Below are 17,003 nucleotides of genomic sequence, written 5' to 3' on the forward strand. Positions count from 1 at the left end.
CATACTGCAATTGAAACGTATGACAATCATAGCACACAGCCTTGATCTATAAAGGATGATACTTAAGGACGGTTTAAATATAGCATAATATGGAAGTATTTTTTTAATGTGTAATATGGTTGCAAGTCCCGGCCTGATTGTAGGTCTGATCAATAAATCTGTGGTTGAGCCGATACTTGAAGCTGTAATATGAATACAAATAGGCATTCACATTATGCTAGTGGGAAACCGCCTTTAAATAAAAAAATAATTTTTTTTTTATTTCAAATTACCTTTTCCCAACAGCAATGCAGGGAAACTGTATGTAGGGAAGTATACTGCTTCCAATGCTCCATATCTAATAACAATCTACTCAAGGACTGGTGATTTTGTTTACAGCTAGGGCGATAACCATGACAAGTGGGCATCCTCTACATTCAAAGGGAAAAAAAAGTTTCACCATCATCACAGATGGAGATTCTTTACTGTAAAAGCAGTGAGACTATAAAACTCTCTGCTTCAGCATGTTGTGATGACTTAAAGGGGTTATCCACCAAAAGGTGATTTTAGTATGTACCTGGCAGGCAGTAATGGACATGGTTAGGAAGGATCTGCGCTTGTCTTGGGGCTAAATGGCTATGTCATGAGATTACCATAACACTGTGGCTAGCTTTTTGTGAACTGGTATTTCCTGTTTGACTTTTCTTTTTTTGACTACAAATCCCACAATTCCATTTTCCTCCCTCCCACACATCAGCCACCACACCCATTGAAACAAAAGACCTGTGGTTTTCAATCAAGGTGCCTACAGCTGTTGCATTAGTTGCAGTTGATCTCTCTCCCACTAAGCGATCCCTCCACCCATTGAAGCAGACAGGCTCCCTGTCATCAGCTCACTAGTGAGTCAGGTCTCGGCCGCATTGCAAGCTGGGAAAAATCTGAGACAACAGTAATTTTGTATGCTGTTAAAAATAAATAGTGGGGTGAAAATCACCAAAGAATTGTGAGAAAACAGTCACACACAGGTACAGACACTATATTATGAACTACACTAACTTTACAGCCCCTGTAGCATAGTCAAATAAAAAAAAAAATCCTGGAATACCCCTTTAATAAACAGGTTTAGGAGAGGCCCAGCTGACTTTCTAGAAAGATATAATATATAATGTAATAGTTGTAGATATCTGGATGTGGGATGTTGATCCAGGGATATATTCTTATTCATATAAGTCGAGTTTGAAATGATTTTTTCCCTAGTATGGGCATTTTTTAGCCAAAAGCATGGATGAGTTCTATATTAAAAACATATATCCAATTTCCAGTAATGCATTTTGGAGGTTAAATCCTCCTCCATCAAATTGGTAGTGATGAAGAAGGTTTTAACCCTCAAAATGTGTCATAAAAAATTTGAATGCATGTTTTTAATATGAACAAAACTCATCCAAGTTTCCTTGGGATTACTGCACTGCCTACTTCCAAGGGTCTTCTAGCTTCTACTTATCTATTTGACTACATGGCTGAGGACTGCTTTTTTTTCCCTGACCTCAAGGCCTGGCAGCCCAAAGAATTAGGGATTATATATGTAATTCATTTAAGCTTAAAGTGAGCACAATACCATATGAGTGTGTGAACAATGACGACCTAAACAGGGGTTTCAATAACTAAGGATAAAAACAATGTTTAGGTTCTTGATGGACCTGTGCCATTTTTCAACTTTATCAAAACTATTTTATATGGCTCTGATGTGTAAGGTGTCATAATTAGTGTTCAGCGGCATAGGCCATATTCGAATTCGCGAATATTTGCGAATATATGGACGAATATTCGTTATATATTCGCTTAATTCGCATATTCGTAATATTCGCGTTTTATTTTCGCATATACGAAAATTCGCATATGCGAAAACTAGCATATGCGAAAATTAGCATATACAAAAAATTAACATTAACAAAAATTTGCAGATGCGAAAATTAGCATATGCAAATTTTCGCATGTACGAAAATTCGCACCCCAGTCTCACACAGTAGTATTAGAGCCTTCTTTACACCACACAAGCTGGAAGCAGAGAGGGGTGATCACTGTGATGTGCACTGTGATAAAAAAAAAAATAAAGAAAAATATTCGTAATTACGAATATATAGTGCTATATTAGCGAATATTCGTGAATTCGCGAATATGCGATGTTCGCGAATAAAATTTGCATTTCGAATATTCGCGAGCAACACTAGTCATAATAGGAAGCCTATAAGTACCCCTGTATGCCTCCAATTTCATACTGAGCCCAATAAAGTATCTTATATATGTTCTCTAGTGGATTCTGTATATACTCGGGTATTGTTCACTAAAAGCATTGCTTTTTAGGTAAGAGAAACTCCAAAATACAGCACCTGACAAGTATAATTGTAATGTCCCAGTACAGGACATAGTCCTGCACTACTCTTAGGCCCTGTCAGGTTGAGACCCTCAGTGACCTGTTGTTTCCAGAGTGTTGTGTGTATCACTTTAAGGCCTTGACAGTATCCTTATTTATAGGTAGTACAAAGGACCTGTATAAGTCTGTCACGTTATGCTATGCAGTCACATGTTTTGGTGTCACATGTTCTCCCAGAGAGCACCAGCTTAACCTATGACCCGCAGCTTTACCAATGGGCTTTAGTCCAGCCCCCCCCCCCCACTATATAAAGGGGCAGCCATTACAATTCTCTCTCTTCTCTTTTAGATTCCATCTGCTACTGAGCACAGCAACCACCATGTTACGCCAAGCGCTCCGGGTCCCTGCTCCTCCCCGGAGCGCTCGCGGTGTTCTCCTCTCTGCAGCGCCCCGGTCAGACCCGCTGACCGGGAGCGCTGCACTGACATTCGCGATGGGGATGTGATTCACATAGCGGGACGCGCCTGCTCGCGAATCGCATCCCAAGCCACTTACCCATCCCGATCCCCGGCTGTCATGTTCTGGCGCGCGTGGCTCCGCCCTCTAGGGCGTGCGCGCCAGCTCTCTAAGATTTAAAGGGCCACTGCACCAGTGATTGGTGCCTGGCCCAATCAGTCTAATTAGCTTCCACCTGCTCCCTGTGTATATTACCTCACTTCCCCTGCACTTCCTTGCTGGATCTTGTTGCCTTGTGCCAGAGAAAGCGTTAGTGTTGTCCAAAGCCTGTGTTCCAGATCTTCTGCTATCCACATTGACTATGAACCTTGCCGCCTGCCCCGACCTTCTGCTACGTCTGACCTTGCCTCTGTCTAGTCCTTCTGTCCCACGTCTTCTCAGCAGTCAGCGAGGTTGAGCCGTTGCCGGTGGATACGACCTGGTTGCTACCGCCGCAGCAAGACCATCCCGCTTTGCGGCGGGCTCTGGTGAAAACCAGTAGCAACCCTAGAACCGGTCCACTGACACTGTCCACGCCAATCCCTCGCTGACACAGTGGATCCACATCAAGCTAGCCAAATCATAACAGTAGATCCGGCCATGGATCCCGCTGAGGTGCCGCTGCCAAGTCTCGCTGACCTATCCACGGTGGTCGCCCAGCAATCGCAGCAAATTGCCCAACATGGACAGCAGCTGTCGCAGTTGACCGCCACGTTACAGCAACTTCTGCCACTGCTACAGCAGCAACCATCTCCTCCGCCAGCTCCTGCACCTCCTCCGCAGCGAGTGGCCTCTCCTAGCCTCCGCTTGTCCCTTCCGGACAAATTTGATGGGGACTCTAGACTCTGCCGTGGCTTCTTGTCTCAATGTTCCCTACATATGGAGATGTTGTCGGACCAATTTCCTACAGAACGGTCTAAGGTGGCGTTCGTAGTGAGTCTTCTGTCTGGAAAGGCCTTGTCTTGGGCCACACCGCTCTGTGACCCCAATGATCCTGCCACAGCCACAGTCCAATCCTTCTTCGCTGAAGTCCATAGTGTCTTCGATGAACCAGCCCGAGCTTCTTCTGCCGAGACTGCCCTGCTGAACCTGGTCCAGGGTAATTCTTCAGTAGGCGAGTACGCCATCCAATTTCGTACTCTCGCCTCCGAATTATCTTGGAATAATGAGGCTCTCTGCGCGACCTTTAAAAAAGGCCTATCTAGTAACATCAAGGATGTGCTGGCCGCACGAGAGATTCCTGCCAACCTGCAAGAACTTATCCATTTGACCACCCGCATTGACATGCGTTTTTCTGAAAGACACCAGGAGCTCCGCCAGGAAAAAGACCTTGATCTCTGGGCACCTCTCTCACAGTATCCTTTGCAATCCGCTGACCGGGAGCGCTGCACTGACATTCGCGATGGGGATGCGATTCGCATAGCGGGACGCGCCCGCTCGCGAATCGCATCCCAAGCCACTTACCCGTCCCGGTCCCCGGCTGTCATGTTCTGGCGCGCGCGGCTCCGCTCTCTAGGGCGCGCGCGCGCCAGCTCTCTAAGATTTAAAGGGCCAGTGCACCAGTGATTGGTGCCTGGCCCAATCAATCTAATTAGCTTCCACCTGCTCCCTGTGTATATTACCTCCCTTCCCCTGCACTTCCTTGCCGGATCTTGTTGCCTTGTGCCAGAGAAAGCGTTAGTGTTGTCCAAAGCCTGTGTTCCAGATCTTCTGCTATCCACATTGACTACGAACCTTTCCGCCTGCCCCGACCTTCTGCTACGTCTGACCTTGCCTTTGTCTAGTCCTTCTGTCCCACGTCTTCTCAGCAGTCAGCGAGGTTGAGCCGTTGCCGGTGGATACAACCTGGTTGCTACCGCCGCAGCAAGACCATCCCGCTTTGCGGCGGGCTCTGTTGAAAGCCAGTAGCAACCCTAGAACCGGTCCACCGACACGGTCCACGCCAATCCCTCGCTGACACAGTGGATCCACATCCAGCTAGCCGAATCATAACACACCAGAGATCTCAGTGCAAGTGATCAGCACCTGTAACACCCCAAAAGCTACAGTCATTCCAGTAAGTCTCAAGTCTATGTCTGCTGTCAAATAGTCAAGTCAAGTCCAATCTCGAGTCAAGTTAATTACAAGCATATTGGACCAGCAAGCTGCGAGGTCCCTCTGGGTCCTGACCACCTCTCTGGGAAATCTGGCCTTAACTGTGAAGATAATTCTATCTGTCTTATACTCAGTAAAGCCTCCCTTTGACCATAACTGGTTGTGGACTCTCATTTCACCACTAGCAACTGGGATAGCGGAGGAACCGGGCGTGTGGTGTTCCGGAACCCTAAAACCACATTGGCGTCACGAACAGTAGGGGTTAACAACATCTTGCCCCAGGGGCTAATACCATCTGATCTCACCACTCACACCGCTACACCCGTGGTCCCACCATACACCCGTGGGTCACTAGATAATAGCCTAACCATACTTCATAAGTTTAAAAAGGAATACTGAAAATGCATGTATGTACAGTATGTAAATATAGACACTTTGGTTCTTTTGTTGGCATCACACAGAATTCAAACACACTTATGATGTAGACAGCACAGTAGGTTTCTGGGCATACATTAACATGACAAGATGTACAATATACAAACACATTAAACTGCAAAGCCTCTACATTCACTAGAATCCTGAGTCACCCACCCAGGAGACATTTAGATGCTAGACAGACAGGATTTGTATACCCAAATTACATGTTAATATAAGGGTATGTTCACATGGTAGAATTTTTACATACATTCTTACAAAGACTCTGCATCAAAATCTGCATGGAATTCCCATCAAATCTGCATCCCACTTATCTGAACAGCTCCAAATGTTCTCTTATGCAGATTTGTCTCATCACATTAGTGAGGAAATACAAGAGACTACAAGGCTTGTTTCTTTTTTACAAAGAGGCAAGTAAGGTATAGTGGTAACAATCGCTTATAATGGTTCACAAGATCAGTGGTGACACCCACATGTAGTATGTAGAAACGTATGCTTGACCCAGAATTTAGCTTTCAAGACTCCCTTCTTTCCAATGTCTCTTGTTTAAACCTTCAGTGGAATTGTGGGTCTAAGGGAGGTCATCCTTTACCACTCCATGCCATGTACAGCCATTACTTGTGCTCCTTGTGAGTCAATGCCCTGACATTTTCAAGAGTACTTGTGATGGCTAGCTCCTCCCCTAGACCAGGACAGTTTATACTGGTGGTTTGGGGACTGAATGATTGTTGTGTTTTGGTCTTGGGTCCATTCAGAAGTTTTTTTATTGGTCCCAATATTTTGTTCTTAAAACTTGGTGACATCCTCCACACTTGTATGGCGATTGTCTACTGAGGAAGTATCGAATGACCACAGAAGCCCAATTTGTAAATTGAGGGTGCTGGCTGTGATCAGCAGCCAACATTTGCTGCCAGTGACCAGCATCAGAGCTAGCTACATCCAGGTTATTTGACCCCCTTGACGCCACATTTGCCTGATCCCATCTAGCCCCTGATAACGTCTTCCTCCCCCCCCCCCCCCCCCACAATGTAGTTGTTGGTTTTCATGGCAGCCAAGAGCCTTCTGAAGGCCTCTAAGCTACCATGTTATCCATAGGTAGGATGTAAAAGGAACTAATCCCTGTAACACCTATGCTTTTATGCCACGTAGTGGCCATGCTCAGTTACTGAAGCTCAGCTCCCACTGAAGTGCACTGTGTATGTAGGCGATGTGGCTCTGGCTGCCAGCTGATCAGCAGGGGTGCCAGGTGTCAGACCCCACCAGTTTAGGATATCAATGAAAAAGTCTAGAAAAGTCCCTTTCAAAACCTATTAAATGCTTAAGGGAAAGTAGTAAAATGTCATTTTATGAGGTTGAATGAAAATACATGTCTGCCTCTGAAGAATAATGGAGGCATGACCTTATTTCCTGGTCTCTACCTTCTTTTTATCCTCTTTGCTTTTCATATGAAAATCTTTGTGGTGTGCGGAGCTTCTGACTGTCACGTGATTTCCTTCGAACGTAATTTCCCAGCAGTCATTAGTGCAGATGCTCATTCCTGTGCAACATTGTCATAATGGTAAAGTTTTCTCTTCTCTCCAACTCTTACACAGCAAACAGCATAATTATATGGAATAATACACTTCCCCTTCCCTCCTGCCATGTGAATTTAGTGTTGCTCTCAAGATTTATGAAAACCTGTGTAGAGGAAAAGTGGTGCAGTTGCCCATAGCAACCAATCAGATCACTTTTTATTTTTAAAAGGTCTCTGAAAAGTAAAAGAAGCAATCTGATTGGTTGCTATGGACAACTGTACCTCTCTTTCTCTACTCAGGTTTTGATAAGTCTTCCCCATCTAACCTAATACAAGTTAGTGAGGCAAGCATAGAGTCAGTTTGGATTATGTTGCAGTTTGGTAAACATGCAGTAACTCGTGTAGGTGTGATATATAGTCACCTGGCCAAGTTAAAGAATTAGATGATCTACTAGTTGAGCAAATAGTTAAAATGATACTGAAAGGGGAATGTAATGTCCGTTTATTTGTTTTTGTATTTTTCTGTTTAGCTGTGTATTCACACACTAGTTTGTTCTGAGCAGTTTACTATCCTCCCTGGATAGGGAATAATTAATGCTCTGAACAAATGAGAACTCGGGTGTGTCTATTTTAACCAGAGTTCTCCTGCATTCTGGCTGCTGGTTATTTTGTGCATTAAAGGGGTACTCCGGCCCTAATACATCTTATCCCCTATCCAAAGGAGTCACGCCCCCTCCCATAGACTTGCATTGAGGGGGCGGGGCATGACATAATATGTCATGACGTCACAATACTCTGGCTCCGTGATCATCACACTTTACACACAGAGCCTCCAGCGCTGCAGAAAGCTCACAAAGGTGGTGCAGAATGACAGATTGCGGGGGTACCCCCGTGTTCATACATTTTATCCCCTATCCTATGGATAAGGGATAAGATGCATAAGGGCCGGATTACCCCTTTAATGCTACTATGATGTCTGTTTGTGCAATATACTTCCAAGTCTGCTTGAGCATGCACTTTGTATTTTTCTTGTGATATTTTATCTGAGTTTTAGCCATGGTTAAATAGTCCTGTTTATTGTAGATTTTAGTCTGTGTTATTTGTCGGGTTTTAGGATGTAAGTTTGCTCTGCTTAGTCTGTGTTCACACTGTGATAATCCTGTCCTGTTCCTCCACATAGTGGAGTTTAGTATTGAATTTATCCTGTCTTGTATCTAGAAATATATCCTGTTTTGAATCTTGAGAAATATCCTGTTTAGTATCCTGACCAGTGTTCCTCTGCGTTGTAGAGTTTTGTGTTCTTGTATCTGTTTTTATGAAGTTCATGTTTGTTATCTGTGTCCAGTGTGAACAATGTCCTATGTTACCTGATCAGATTAGTGTTTTAGCTTTCAGTTCTTCCGTCCATACTCTGCTTCTCTTGGATTCTGCTATATTCTTGTTGCATACCTAGTCTTGTTCATTTTATCAGGTCTTCTGTTTATCTCATATCTGGTTTAGGATCTGTTTTTTAATACACTATATTCTGCCCTGTTAGTGTTTGTATATTGTCTGGTATATCTGGCAGTCTGGTATTTTTCCATTTCTGGCCTGTGATCAACTATGTATATTATTTGTTTCTATGCCATTGCACTGTAGCGCAGGGAGAGACCGGCTCCAAGTTGTCGATTCACCGCTTAGGGTGTTTGGGCAAGTAGGCAGGAAGAGTGTTTTTAGGGCCAGTTTAGGGCTTTCTCCCTGTCCCTCCAGTCGGTCATGACAGAGAAGTTATCATGGGAAACTTCAATCTTCCGGATATAAACTGGAAAACCAAAACAGCTAGTTCTGTCAGGAGTACAGATATTCTAAATTCCCCACTGGAATTATCTCTACAACAAGCTGTTGAGGAGCCAACCCGGAGGGAGGCCATTTTGGATTTGGTATTCAGAAATGGGGATTTGGTATATGATGTTACTGTAGGCAAAAGCTTGGGATTGAGTGATCACCAGTCAGTGTGGTTTAATATAAGAACAGTGAAGGAGTCACATCACACAAAAAAAACAAAAAGTTTTAGATTTTAGAAAAAAATACTTTTTCAAAAATTAGATTAGTCATAAATGAGTCCCTATCAGACTGGAATGGATTTCATGGAGTCCAGAAGAAATGGAACTACTTAAAAGGTGCAGTATTGAAGGCATCCGAAAATTGCATTAGACTTATCAGTAAAAGCTGAAAAAGGAAGAGACCACCATCGTACTCAGTAGAAGTGGCCAAAATCATAAAAAACTAAAAGCTAGCATTTAGTAATTATAAAACAACCCAGAGCAATGAAGATAGGGAAATCTACAAGACTAGGCAGAAAGAGGCCAAACAAGTTAAAAGAACTTCTAAAGTGCAGGCAGAATAAAATCTAGCTCAATCTGTGAAAAAAGGGGATAAGACATTCTTCAGATATATAAGTGAAAAAAGGAAATCAAAACAAGGAATACCGTATATACTCGAGTATAGGCCGAGTTTTTCAGCACGATTTTTCGTGCTGAAAACACCCCCCTCGGCTTATACTCGAGTGAACTCCCCCCACCCGCAGTGGTCTTCAACCTGCGGACCTCCAGAGGTTTCAAAACTACAACTCCCAGCAAGCCCGGGCAGCCATCGGCTGTCCGGGCTTGCTGGGAGTTGTAGTTTTGAAACCTCCGGAGGTCCGCAGGTTGAAGACCACTGCGGCCTTCAACATCATCCAGCCCCCTCTCACCCCCTTTAGTTCTGAGTACTCACCTCCGCTCGGCGCTGGTCCGGTCCTGCAGGACTGTCCGGTGAGGAGGTGGTCCGGTGGGATAGTGGTTCCGGGCTGCTATCTTCACCGGGGAGGCCTCTTCTAAGCGCTTCGGGCCCGGCCTCAGAATAGTCACGTTGCCGTGACAACGACGCATAGGTGCTTCTGCGTCATTGTCAAGGCAACGCCTCTATTCCGGGCCGGAAGCGCGGAGAAGAGGCGCCCCCGGTGAAGATAGCAGCCCGGACCACCTCCCCACCGGACCACCTCCTCACCGGACAGCCCTGCAGGACCGGACCAGCGCCGAGCGGAGGTGAGTACTCAGAACTAAAGGGGGGTGAGAGGGGGCTGGATGATGTTGAAGGCCGCAGTGGTCTTCAACCTGCGGACCTCCGGAGGTTTCAAAACTACAACTCCCAGCAAGCCCGGACAGCCGATGGCTGCCCGGGCTTGCTGGGAGTTGTAGTTTTGAAACCTCTGGAGGTCCGCAGGTTGAAGACCACTGAGGGCGAATGATGAGAAGAGGATGATGAAGGGGGGGTGTGGGGATGATGAAGGGGGGTGGGGATGATGAAGGGGGGATGTGCGGGATGATAAGGGGATGATGAAGGGGGGATGTGTGGGATGATAAGGGGATGATGAAGGGGGGATGTGTGGGATGATGACAAGGGGATGATGAAGGGGGGATGTGTGGGATGATGACAAGGGGATGATGAAGGGGGGGTGTGGGATGATAAGGGGATGATGAAGGGGGGGGGATGTGCGGGATGATAAGGGGATGATGAAGGGGGGATGTGTGGGATGATAAGGGGATGATGAAGGGGGGATGTGCGGGATGATAAGGGGATGATGAAGGGGGGATGTGTGGGATGATAAGGGGATGATGAAGGGGGGATGTGCGGGATGATAAGGGGATGATGAAGGGGGGATGTGCGGGATGATAAGGGGATGATGAAGGGGGGATGTGTGGGATGATGACAAGGGGATGATGAAGGGGGGATGTGTGGGATGATATGGGGATGATGAAGGGGGGATGTGTGGGATGATAAGAGGATGATGAAGGGGGGATGTGTGGGATGATGACAAGGGGATGATGATGAGGATGTTAATGACGGGTCTGGATGATGACAGGGGGGGATGAGGTATTTCCCACCCTAGGCTTATACTCGAGTCAATAACTTTTCCTGGGATTTTGGGTTGAAATTAGGGGTCTCGGCTTATACTCGGGTCGGCTTATACTCGAGTATATACGGTAACTAAATTAAAAACAAAGGAAGGAAGGTATGTAGAAGAGAATAAATGGCTAGCGGACTGCCTTAAAGGGGTACTCCAGAGGAAAACATTTTTATAAATCAACTTGTGCCAGGAAATTTAACATATTTGTAAATTACTTCTATTTAAAAATCTTAATCCTTCCAGTACTTCTCAAATGCAGTATGTTCCACATGAATTTCTTTTCTGTCTGACCACAGTGCTCTCTGCTGTCACCTCTGTCCATATCAGGAACTGTCCGGAGCAGAAGAGGTTTGCTATGGGGATTTTTTCCTGCTTTGGCAGTTCCTGAAATAGACAGAGGTGTCAGCAGAGTGCAAAATAAATTAAAAAAGAAATATGCTTCCTCTGTAGCATACTGCAGTTGCTAAGTACTGGAAGGATTAAGATTTTTAAATAGATGTAATTTACAAATATGTTTAACTTTCATGCACCAGTTGATTTAAAACAAAAGTGTTTTCCACTGGAGCACCCCCTTAACGACGCAGGACGTATATTTACGTCCTGCGCCGGCTCCCGCGATATGAAGCGGGATCGCGCCGCGATCCCGCATCATATCGCGTCGGTCCCGGCGCTCATCAACGGCCGGGACCCGCGGCTAATACCACACATCGCCGATCGCGGCGGTGAAATCGCGGCGTCCCGAACAGCTGACAGGACACCGGGAGGGCCCCTACCTGCCTCCTCGGTGTCCGATCGGCGAATGACTGCTCCGTGCCTGAGATCCAGGCAGGAGCAGTCAAGCGCCGATAACACTGCTCACAGGCGTGTTAATACACGCCTGTGATCTGTGTAGAAGATCAGTGTGTGCAGTGTTATAGGTCCCTATGGGACCTATAACACTGCAAAAAAAATGTAAAAAAAAAGTGTTAATAAAGGTCATTTAACCCCTTCCCTAATAAAAGTTTGAATCACCCCCCTTTTCCCATAAAAAATAAAACAGTGTAAAAAATAATAAAAATAAACATATGTGGTATTGCCGCGTGCGTAAATGTCCGAACTATAAAAATACATCATTAATTAAACCGCACGATCAATGGCGTACGCGCAAAAAAATTCCAAAGTCCAAAAAAGCGTATTTTGGTCACTTTTTATACCATTAAAAAATGAATAAAAAGTGATCAAAAAGTCCGATCAAAACAAAAATCATACCGATAAAAACTTCAGATCACGGCACAAAAAATGAGTACTCATACCGCCCTGTACGTGGAAAAATAAAAAAGTTATAGGGGTCAGAAGATGACATTTTTAAACGTATAAATTTTCCTGCATGTAGTTATGATTTTTTCCAGAAGTGCGACAAAATCAAACCTATATAAGTAGGGTATCATTTTAACCGTATGGACCTACAGAATAATGATAAGGTGTAATTTTTAATGAAATATGCACTGCGTAGAAACGGAAGCCCCCAAAAGTTACAAAATGGCGTTTTTTCTTCGATTTTGTCGCACAATGATTTTTTTTTCCGTTTCGCGGTGCATTTTTGGGTAAAATGACTAATGTCACTGCAAAGTAGAATTGGTGACGCAAAAAATAAGCCATAATATGGATTTTTAGGTGGAAAATTGAAAGGGTTATGATTTTTAAAAGTAAGGAGGAAAAAACAAAAGTGCAAAAATGGAAAAACCCTGAGTCCTTAAGGGGTTAAGGACCGGGGTTTTTTCCTTTTTTGCATTTTCGTTTTTTGCTCCTTGCCTTTAAAAAATCATAACTCTTTCAATTTTGCACCTAAAAATTCATATGATGGCTTATTTTTTGCGCTACCAATTCTACTTTGTAATGACATCAGTCATTTTGCCCAAAAATCTACAGTGAAACGGAAAAAAAAATCATTGTGCGACAAAATTGAAAAAAAAAAAACGCTGTTTTGTAACTTTTGGGGGCTTCCGTTTCTACGTAGTACATTTTTCGGTAAAAATGACACCTTATCTTTATTCTGTAGGTCCATACGATTAAAATGATACCCTACTTATATAGGTTTGATTTTGTCGGACTTCTGGAAAAAATCATAACTACATGCAGGAAAATTAATACGTTTAAAAATGTCATCTTCTGACCCCTATAACTTTTTTATTTTTCTGTGTATGGGGCGGTATGAGGGCTCATTTTTTGCGCCGTGATCTGAAGTTTTTAACGGTACCATTTTTGCATTGATAGGACTTATTGATAGCTTTTTAGTCATTTTTTCATGACATAAAAAGTGATCAAAAATGCACTATTTTAGACTTTGGAATTTTTTTTTTGCGCGTACGCCATTGACCGTGCGGTTTAATTAACTATATACTTTTATAATTCAGACATTTCCGCACGCGTTGATACCATATATATTTTTATTTACACTGTGTTTTTTTTATGGGAAAAGGGGGGTGATTCAAACTTTTAATAGGGGAGGGGTTAAATGATCTTTATTCCCTTTTTTTTTTTCACTTTTTTTTTGCAGTGTTATAGCTCCCATAGGGACCTATAACACTGCACACACTGATCTTTCACATTGATCACTGGTTTCTCATAGGAAACCAGTGATCGATGATTCTGCCGCTTGACTGCTCATGCCTGGATCTCAGGCACTGAGCAGTCATTCGGCAATCGGACAGCGAGGAGGCAGGTAGGGACCCTCCGGCTGTCCTGTAAGCTGTTCAGGATGTTCACATATTAGTAAGGCTTTTGACACTGTCCCACATAGACTTGTCAAACTACAGTCATTGAGTTTGGACTCCCATATTATTGAATGGATTAGGTAGTGGCTGAGTGACAGACAACAGAGGGTTGTAATCAATGGAGATTATTCTGAGCAAGGTCCTGTAACCAGTGCGGTACCTCAGGGATCTGTACTGGGACCAATTTTGCTTAATATCTTCATTAGTGATATTACAGAAGGTCTCGATGGTAAAATATTGGTCTTTTTGCTTATGACACAAATATATGTAACATGGTCGATGTTCCTGGAGTGATGCGCCAAATGGAAAAGGATTTAGGCAAACTAGAAGAATGGTCAGAACTCTGGCAACTGAAATTTAATGTGGATAAGTGCAAGATAATGCACCTGGGGCGTAAAAACCCTCAGGCAGAATATAGAATATTTGACACAGTCCTGACCTGAGTATCTGAGGAAAGGGATTTAGGAGTAATTATATCAGAAGACTTAAAAGGTAGTAAAACAATGTAATAGAGCAGCAGGAAACACTAGCAGAATGCTTGGATGTATAGGGAGAGGTATAAGCAGTAGAAAGAGAGAAGTGCTCATGCCGCTGTACAGAACACTGGTGAGACCTCACTTGGAGTATTTTGCGCAGTACTGGAAGCCGTATCTCCAGAAGGATATAGATACTCTAGAGAGAGTACAGAGAAAAGCTACTAAACTAGTACATGGATTGCAGGATAAAACTTACCAGGAAAGGTTAAAGGACCTTAACATTTATAGCTTGGAAGAAAGAAGAGACAGAGGGGATATGATAGAGACTTTTAAATACATAGGGAATCAACACGGTAAAGGAGGAGAGAATATTTAAAAGAAAAACTACCACAAGAGGTCATTGTTTTAAATTAGAGGGACAAAGGTTTAAAAGTAATATCAGGAAGTATTACTTTACTGAGAGAGTAGTGGAGGCATGGAATAGCCTTCATGCAAAGATGGTTGCTGTAAATACAGTCAAGGAGTTTAAACATGCATGGGATAAGCATAAGGCTATCCTTCATATAAGATAGGGCCAGGGACTATTGATAGGATTCTGGTTATTGGGCAGATTAGATGGGCCAAATGGTTCTTATCTGCTGACACATTCTATGCTTCTATGTATATTTACAGTACAGGAAATATATATTAGATTTATCCCAACTTGGCCAGTGATTATTTAACCAGACAGTAAGGGTATGTTCACACTGAGGAATTAGCAAGGAATTGACGAGGAATAATTTTTGTCAGGAAATTTTGCAAATCTGCTTTTATCTTGAATTGGAATTGGCGCGGAATTAATGCAAAATTTGAAAATAAATTTGACAAATCTGGAGGAGGATCAATATTACAACCACCAATAGGCTGCCTCCTAATTCTCCATTAAAAATTCAGCACTTCGCTTTTGCTCCACGGTCATTTTGTTAGGAAAAATGAACATATCCAGTGTCCTAGCGGAAAACATAGTGTTGGAATTTCATCTGGGGAAATTTCTCAGTGTGAACAGAGTGGCACAATGACCATTAAAGTAAATAGAACTGTAATTCAAGGCGGAATTGGAGCTGAATACAGAATTAAAAAAATAGTATCGATTGTGTGTGTTACGCCGAGCGCTCCGGGTCCCCGCTCCTCCCCGGAGCGCTCGCAACATCCTCGCACTTGCAGCGCCCCGGTCAGATCTGCTGACCGGGTGTGCTGCGATACCTCTCCCAGCCGGGATGCGATTCGCGATGCGAGTGGCGCTTGCTCGCGATGCGCACCCCGGCTCCCGTACCTGACGCGCTCTCCGTCGGTCCTGTCCTGGCGCGCGCGACCCCGCTCCTTAGGGCGCGCGCGCGCCGGGTCTCTGCGATTTAAAGGGCCACTGCGCCACTGATTGGCGCAGTTGGCTTAATTAGTGTGTTCACCTGTGCACTCCCTATTTATACCTCACTTCCCCTGCACTCCCTCGCCGGATCTTGTTGCCATTGTGCCAGTGAAAGCGTTTCCTTGTGTGTTCCTAGCCTGTGTTCCAGACCTCCTGCCGTTGCCCCTGACTACGATCCTTGCTGCCTGCCCCGACCTTCTGCTACGTCCGACCTTGCTCTTGTCTACTCCCTTGTACCGCGCCTATCTTCAGCAGTCAGAGAGGTTGAGCCGTTGCTAGTGGATACGACCTGGTTGCTACCGCCGCTGCAAGACCATCCCGCTTTGCGGCAGGCTCTGGTGAATACCAGTAGCAACTTAGAACCGGTCCACTAGCACGGTCCACGCCAATCCCTCTCTGGCACAGAGGATCCACCTCCTGCCAGCCGAATCGTGACAGTGTGCAGCTCAAAAAAAACAGGGGACGAGGTAGGGGTATTTTAATATTTCTAATATTTTATTTCTTTTGACACCCCGAAACGCGTTTGGTTCTTATTCTGAGATTTGAAGTTCTTTTTGGACTACTGCTCTATTCACATTGTGCGTTTTACTTGCGATTTATATGGATTAATTTGGATATTTTTCTGGACATTATCTGGATATCTTTTGATGGAACATCTATTATTACAGCTGTGACAGAAATAAGAGACTATCTATCTCCACTCAGCGGTACGGACTACAAGTCCCAGCATGACCTTTTAAACTCTGTGTACGAATCCCCGCTTATTTGTATCATCATTGAAACCACCCTTGGAACTTCTATCTACTTACCTGTATACGGCTCATACTGGCCTAGAGGTCAGCTGACTGAAATCAGCTGACCCGTGACATCACACGCCACCGGGGATTACCGAAGAACACGCTGTGAACAGCGGCTGCATCGAGACACGCTATCTCTGCAGCTTCCAGCATATGGACTGAACCTCTAGATACCGGGACCCCAAACTTTAAGGGTGGTGAGTGGCACACAGTGCCGAGAACGTTTTCCTTTTCAGGATTAAATAGCAGAGACGGTTATATACTTGATCGTGCCAGAAAATATACAGTTTAATACTATTACCGCACAGGAGAAATATATGTTTCCTTTCCAGGATTAAAAACTGTTATAATTTATCCTTGGATATAGATTGTCTACGGAACTGTCACAAGCTATCTATGAAACTGATATACGATATCCAGAGATTTGCCACATCATCCTTTTTTGTTATAGGATTTGTCACATCATACTTTTTTGTTACAGGATTTGTCACATCATACTTTTTTGTTACAGGACGGCTACCAGAACATTATTTTTTCTATTTTATTCTGTTAAAATTTATTTATTTATTTTTATTTTTAATTTTTGCCATTAGTCGCATATTATTTGCACTATTTAAATTGAGTTTTTGCATGATTGAATATGGGCAGAAGTCATTACTTAATGTAATATTTTATTGTAATCCCATTACACATCCGTAGGGCCCTGCGGTTTGTGGATTGGCTATATTTGTACAAATAAATTTTATAATTATCGTCT

General features: G+C 43.9%; 1 protein-coding gene across 16 annotated transcripts in view; it reads right to left on the reverse strand.

The window, feature by feature from the left end:
* Nucleotides 1-17,003, reverse strand: part of LOC130368383 (mesoderm posterior protein 2-like) — a 134,304-nt gene that overhangs the window by 44,257 nt on the left and 73,044 nt on the right. For 2 of the 16 annotated variants that reach the window (XM_056571958.1, XM_056571953.1), the window contains exon 3: nucleotides 11,062-11,199. The exons of the other annotated variants lie outside the window; for them this stretch is intronic. The gene's annotated coding sequence lies outside the window, so the exon portion shown is untranslated. The remainder of the gene's footprint in view (nucleotides 1-11,061; nucleotides 11,200-17,003) is intronic. 16 annotated transcript variants of the gene reach the window in all.

This window comes from Hyla sarda, chromosome 4 (assembly GCF_029499605.1).
Source record: "Hyla sarda isolate aHylSar1 chromosome 4, aHylSar1.hap1, whole genome shotgun sequence".
NCBI lineage: Eukaryota > Metazoa > Chordata > Amphibia > Anura > Hylidae > Hyla > Hyla sarda.